The 6,461-nt window shown below is 38.8% G+C and overlaps 1 protein-coding gene across 1 annotated transcript in view; it reads right to left on the bottom strand.

The window, feature by feature from the left end:
• zgc:158766 (uncharacterized protein LOC100009641 homolog) overlaps positions 1 to 6,024 on the bottom strand; it is a 44,451-nt gene extending 38,427 nt beyond the window's left edge. Inside the window, exon 1 of the mRNA XM_057340226.1 lies at positions 5,986 to 6,024. The gene's annotated coding sequence lies outside the window, so the exon portion shown is untranslated. The remainder of the gene's footprint in view (positions 1 to 5,985) is intronic.
• Positions 6,025 to 6,461: the final 437 nt, after the last annotated feature.

A 6,461-nucleotide genomic window follows, 5' to 3' on the forward strand; every position in this document is an offset into this window, starting at 1 on the left:
GAGAGAGAGAGAGAGAGAGAGAGAGAGAGAGAGAGAGAGAGAGAGAGAGAGAGAGAGAGAGAGAGAGAGAGAGAGAGAGAGAGAGAGAGACAGAGAGTGACAGAGAGAGACAGAGAGAGAGAGAGAGAGAGAGAGAGTGAGAGAGAGAGTGAGAGAGAGTGACAGAGAGAGACAGAGAGAGAGAGAGTGTTTATATTTAACTGAAGCACTGGGTGGACACACAAAAGTCTTCATCAATCTCTGCTCAAAACCATCCAGTTAAAAACACCACATCAACACACACTGAACACTGAGAAACTAGATTAAAAGAGCAGAAAAATAAAACAGGATCAGACTATTTTGAAGTCAAAACATTTACATGGCCCGTCTCAGTATTTTACAGCAGAGACGCTTTAAGTCCATCATTGACACCTGTTGTCCGTCCAGCCCTGCTGAGCGTGTGTGCGTGTGTGTGTGTGTGTGTGTGTGTGTGTGTGTGGGAACACAGAGACTTCAGTCTTCTCTATACTGTAGACACAGGTGCTCAGAGAGCATAACACAAACAATCACACACATGATATCAGCTGAGGAGCAATGTGATATCACACACTGAACAAATGGAGAATACACACACACGGATCTGTGTGTTAAACTTAAAGGCCAATAAAGACAAAATAACAATTAACAAGTCTGAAGTGTGTTGTGAAGTATGGAGAAGCCAAAAGAATATTGATAAACCTCAACAACAGCAACGTTTAAGTAGAAATGATATCAAACATCTGAATATAAAACCAAATTAAACATCTCTAAATAAATTCTAGAAACTCAACATATAATATATCTAATGAACGTCTATAGGCTCTAAACCTATAATACATAATCGAGTGTTCCAAGTATACTTGTTTACTAGATTGAGTATATTGAGTTTATATTGAGTCTATTAAATACTTTTTCACAGACATTTTGCACTTTTACAAGGTAAACTGTAGGTATAATGTATTATATTAAAGAGATACACTCTTAAAAAAAAGGTTCTTTGATGCCATTGAAGAACCTTTTAGTTCCATAAAGAACCTTTAACATCTGAAGAACCTCTCTGTTTCACAAAAAAGGTTCTTCAGATTATAACAAGTAAGAAAGAGAGGGTTCTTTAAAGAACCTTAGACTGAAAATGGTTCTTCTATAGCATCGCTGTGAACCTTTTAAGCACCTTTATTTTTAAGAGTGTAGTTCACCCAAATGTGAGAGTTCTGTCAGCATTTACTCACCCTCGGGTGTTTCAAACCTGTATACATGTCGTTGTTCTGCTAAACACAAAGGAAGATATTTGTAAGAATGTCAGTAACCGAACAGATCTATTCCCCCATTGACTCCCATAGTATTTATTAAATACAAATATATTTCTTTGTGTTTAGCAGAACAAAGACATTTATACAGGTTTGGAACAACATGAATATAAAAATTTGTTCAATTTTATAATTGATATTTTTCATAAAAATATGCATGTCTGTGTCTATAAATACGACACAGACATATATTATGTAAACACAAACTTTTATTCTGGATGCGATTAATCGCTTGACAGCCCTACTTCAAACTGTACTTTCAGCAACTAAAAAGTGCAAAAAGAACTAAACTAGTACACCATCAGTATACCTATAAGTTCACTGAAGTATACTGAATAAAATGAACTTGAAGTATAGAAGGTTTTTTGTAAGGTATCGCTCCATCACCCGTCTGCCGTGTGAGACGCTCTCATACCTGAGCAGATGTCGGCTCTTATTGTCTCGTGGATTACAGGAACCACCCGGCGAACACCTGCAGGTGTGCATGGATCCACTACACTTTAGACACAACTAAGAGCGCTTCATATCAGTCAAATCTGTGCGCCCCACATCAGACACCTGAAGCCATCATCACACACAAAATAAACCTGTCATCCTTCAAAACCTGATGCGGGTGTATTCATCACCCACATGACTTCATCCAGCCCACATCTAATCCAAGAGAAAAATAACACCACACGAGAAATCACAGATGAGATTACTATCCTCAATGAGATTTAATTAAATAAAAAGAGTCAGAAATGTGTCAAACTGAGCTCAGATTTGGCTCGTCTGCAATCGAAAGTCAATATTATTGAAGATCTCAACATCAACTCAAACATTTCTCATCACGTTTACACAAATCCAGATCATATGACCACAACAATCTACGTTCATTCACACCTCTCGTTGTGCGTTTCTCTATTTCTTTCTCCTGAGCAATTTTAAGAGAAACATCTGAGAGCGAGTTGATAGGTTAATGAAACACTGAGATGAGACGTTTCTCTCTCTGTGTCTCACACCCTGTCCTCGCTGACCTCAGAGAAATGCAGCGGTCACGTCAGCGTTGTCATTTTCAAAGGCTGCGATTACGAGTGAAGGAAGAGAAACTAATAGCAGGTCTGTATCACACACCTGGACGTCCGACTCTCTCATCTATAAAGGAAAGGTTCAAAATGTAAAGCCGACGGCTTTCAAACGTTCAGCTCGAGTGAGTCAGACATGAGAAAATGAGAAGACAGAAGATCTTACTGTGGGCTGCATGCTTATTTCAAAAAGAAAGTAAATATCTCGTGTCATGATAAACAACATCAGGGAGATAATGTGAGACTTAAATTTGTGAGACTTTCTTTCTTCTTCAGAACACAAAAGAAGATATTTTGAAGAATGTTGATAATCAAACAACACAAAACCACTGAGACATTTCTCAAAATATCTTCTCTTGTGTTCCACAGAAGACAGACTCGCATACAGATTTTGAATAACACGATGACTGTGTTTAGATTTTTATATATACATACACAGATTCACATCGCTAAAGGAAGCTAGTAGATTTGTGGAAGGAATGGTTTCCAGTAAAGCAATGAGTGAGACCACGCGCTCCCTTGTGTTTATCTTGCATCTAACACAAAGACAAGAACGGTCCATTGGGGGGGAGAGAGAGAGAGAGAGAGAGAGAGAGAGAGAGAGAGAGAGATTGAGCACGTGGGTGAGGTACTTCCTGTTTTCATTTGAGTTAATTATACTCCTCTCTCTAGAGGACGAACCATATCTCAACCCAAGACAACATCACAAGGAGCACATTTATACACACATTTATACACACATTTATTTATCCCAAACTAAAACAAAACCAAACCAAAGTTAAAAAATGACTAGATAAAAAATATACAGCAAAATAAAAAATGGCAAAAATTTAAGTAAAATTAAGCCAATTTAAAATATGAATAAAACTAAAAAACTACAATAACTCTGTTCCAAATACAACAAACAAATATATTTTTAAGCCAATTTGCACCAATTCAAAATGGTGAAAAGTGCTCAAGAAATACATCTGAATTTGAAACGTAACATTAAACTAATAGTAGTAGTGATGTCTGTCTCAGCAAACAACACTAAACATTAGGTACACAATGTTATGATGTGCCGTTCACTCGTTCTTACATAAACAATAATTTAGGACATAAATGATCTGTGTAATGATTCTTTCCTGTTTACAGATGAATCTCTCAAACTATCAGACTTTTCAAAGAGGCAGAGTTTGCTCATTCCTGATCCCTTGACCATTCCCATTTCTTTTACAATACTACGATGGAGAGAACCTGCATCATAACCTACTTCTGCCCAAAACACCACAGAGTGGTCTGTCTGAACATAGTTTAATCACATCGTCATACAAACACACTGCTGGAGTTCTGACGCGGCCCTCTGGTGGTCAAACATAGAACTTCAACTCATAACCGCCTACAGAAATAAAAGCCTTGGTAAACATTTAAAACACAAGAAAAATCTGAGGTTAACAAATGAAGAACATGTTTTGGTAAACTGTTATTGGTAACACTTTACAATAAGGTGCTATTATTTATCATTAGTAAATGCATTACGAAACATTAGCTAACAATGAACAATTGAGTTTTTCAGCATTTATTCATCCTTGTCAATGTCAATACAGTTATTCATGTTAGTTCGTGGGGCATTAACTAATGTTAACAGTGACAACGTTTGATTTTAATAATGTTTTAGTAAATCCTGAAATTAACATGAACTATTATTAATAAATGCTGTCGAAGTATTGTTCATTGTTAGTTCATGTTAACTAATGCATTAACTCATTGTTAACAAATAGCACATAGTAAAGTGTCACCCTGTTATTTTATTCATCGCATGGCCAGATCTGCTACCAAATGTCTGACTGCTTTTAAAGAGGTGCTTTAAGATGCCTAAAGCTATTCACTGAAGCTGAAAATCTGACAATGATCGCCTCTCAAAAACAAAGTCTGACTGATCATCTGAGTGAACTTGCAGATGTTTCAGCACAGCCGTGTGTCAAATGCATGTCAGTGCACGTCTACAGACAGCAGATCTCTGCATGAACTCCACGTGACCACTGATAGAGCCCTATCACTTCATCTTTAAAAATCCTTCCTAATTGACTATTTTTAAGTGTAACTTAAGTGAACACTTTTAAGGCCGCTGTATATTAATATATCAGCCATTCAGATATTGAACATGTTTTATGTCTAAAACAATTATTTCATCTTGTTCATTCTCTCCCAGCTTTAATCCTCCTAGTAGCATGGCCTTGTAAACTAACGGTTCCGTTTAGCGTGTTGACAATGTGTTATATAGGTCTACTCTCTTACTTGTAAGTCGCTTTGGATAAAAGCGTCTGCCAAATGAATAAATGTAAATGAAAACGTATTGGTCGATCACAACACAGAACAGATAAAACTCTGAGAACTATAGACATTATATTATAATCTGCATTTGATGAACTCGGAATCAATTTCATAGAAAGCAAAATCCAGCAGAGCAAAAGTGACCGAACTGAGACTCATTTGTCATCTTCCAAACTCACAGGGAGCTGTACTGAAGATCTCACCTTCATCCCACACCACCCACAAAACACCACCTCGTGGATTTCCTTTTATTCCTCGTCAGTCTGTGACGACAGATAAGAATATTTGATTTCAAACAATATGAAACATGCACGTCGAGAAAGCACGGCAAAAACTAAATTCAATTCGAGCTGAACTGAGTTTGGAAGGAAAAGTTACACCGTTTGGTTTTCAAGTCCTGCCTCGAAATCAGCCGAGCATTTTCCCCCCGGACTCAACTCAAGAGGCTTGGAGCTTAATCAAGTGGAAATCGGGGGAAAGCGACGGGGGAAGAGCCGGACAGAATGAGCCAATTGTTCAACTTTCTCTTTTGAGCTCTCTTTGATGTCAACACAACAAGCCCCAACGAAATACACGAATGCCACCAACCTGTTCCTCAGACGCTGAGAAAACCCCCGAACACACAAGAATGATGTGCACGAGAGTTTCTGCAGAACTTCAGCTTCAATACAGCAGTTTGTTGTACATTGGCGCTCACGCTTCAAACACACAAGCAGATGCATGTATTGTCGAATCTAAGCTTCTCTTTTCTTTCCTAATTCTCCCTCCAGCTTGTCAAAGGACTGCAGACAAACTCCCAGCGCCTCTATTGTGCTGCCGAGCTTTTCTCATGCGTGTGTTTGAATGCAAGTCAGGCTGAAGATAATCACATTTTCCTAAGAAAGGCTTAGTCGTGCAAAGTAGAGCAAGTGTCTCTATATGGGCGACAGAACACATGGACGGACCTTCAGCAAAAGTGTACCAGTGTCAACCTGACACGTGACCATAACCACAGCTCAGTCCATATGCTTTCATTTAATAGAGCCGCTGCTGATATTACTGATTTAACGCGATTGAAATGCCTACAAAACTTCCAAAGTTAAAATACAAAGGAAGATGTATTGCACAAGTTGGCAAACAAAGTTGCATCAATTGAGAAAACCCATCATTAGCTCATAAATTGTGCATGTGATTAATAAAAATGTATCAAAATATTCACATGCACATGCATGGTTTGGTCAAACACTCGGACTGTAAGACAATAAAGTACGTCAAGTGCCACAACATTGTCTGGACTTTCCTACCTTGTTCTATATGCCGTGCGAGTGTTGAGAAGCAGCGCGTCCGCGTCTCTGCTGCGCGCTCCTGCGCAGATGAAGGAATGCGTGTGACCGTGTGAAAGTGGCAATGCTTAACTTGCATTATTTTCCCACTTCCACCCCACTCCCAATGGAAATAGGCAGTTGTCAATGGCAGAGGAGGATCTCTCCAGCAGCACATTTGCATTTGGCAGACCCTCCTCTCTCCATTCACACATGGCATTGTGTGGCCCAGTCGGGGTCCTCATTTGGCCCCCGAATCAATCCTCGCTGCGCTGAAACACACCAGCCTTATAAACGATCGCACGGCACTGTTTAGTATGTAGTCTTCTGAACTGCACCAAACACATCTGAGTACAAAAAAAGCGCAGATTAAAGAAACGGAATAAAATATTCTAGAGAAGAAAGCAACAATTGTCACAACAATTGTTACTGTTTGGAATGTATGACACTTACTCGTG

This window comes from Triplophysa rosa, linkage group LG8, assembly GCF_024868665.1.
Source record: "Triplophysa rosa linkage group LG8, Trosa_1v2, whole genome shotgun sequence".
NCBI classification, from domain to species: domain Eukaryota; kingdom Metazoa; phylum Chordata; class Actinopteri; order Cypriniformes; family Nemacheilidae; genus Triplophysa; species Triplophysa rosa.